Source organism: Merops nubicus, unplaced genomic scaffold, assembly GCF_000691845.1.
Source record: "Merops nubicus isolate BGI_N331 unplaced genomic scaffold, ASM69184v1 scaffold3658, whole genome shotgun sequence".
NCBI classification, from domain to species: domain Eukaryota; kingdom Metazoa; phylum Chordata; class Aves; order Coraciiformes; family Meropidae; genus Merops; species Merops nubicus.
The window spans coordinates 21,918-22,267 of NW_008624987.1; the positions used below are offsets into that span (position 1 = coordinate 21,918).

The following is a 350-nucleotide window of genomic DNA, read 5'->3' on the forward strand; positions in this document are numbered from 1 at the left end:
GATATAGACAGAACATATCAGTGAGTGAGGTGTTGCCTCACATTTGGCAGCTCTCACGATCAAAGGAAGGCTGGAGACCACCTCAGGCTCTCCAGCACTTGCTCTTTTCCCCATTGTGGTTGTTCCAAACCTGCATTTTTCACTCTCAACACCAAAGCTCCAAAAACTGGTGCATGTTCCAACCCACTGAGCTCGTGTAGATCTTTCACAGCCTCCCCCCAGCCCCTGCTGGGACCACGTCGGTGCTGGGGGCTCAGCTCCTTTCCCCCCTCCTGTGATCCCTCCTCTGTGTGCTGATGGCTCTGCCTCCCTGCAGGCACCAGGTCCTCCCCATCACGGCCCAGGATGAG

At 56.0% G+C, this 350-nt stretch overlaps 1 protein-coding gene across 1 annotated transcript in view; it reads left to right on the forward strand.

The window, feature by feature from the left end:
• The window catches only part of LOC103777946 (carboxypeptidase A1-like), a 5,581-nt gene that overhangs the window by 529 nt on the left and 4,702 nt on the right, over positions 1-350 (forward strand). The gene's annotated exons all lie outside the window — the stretch shown is intronic.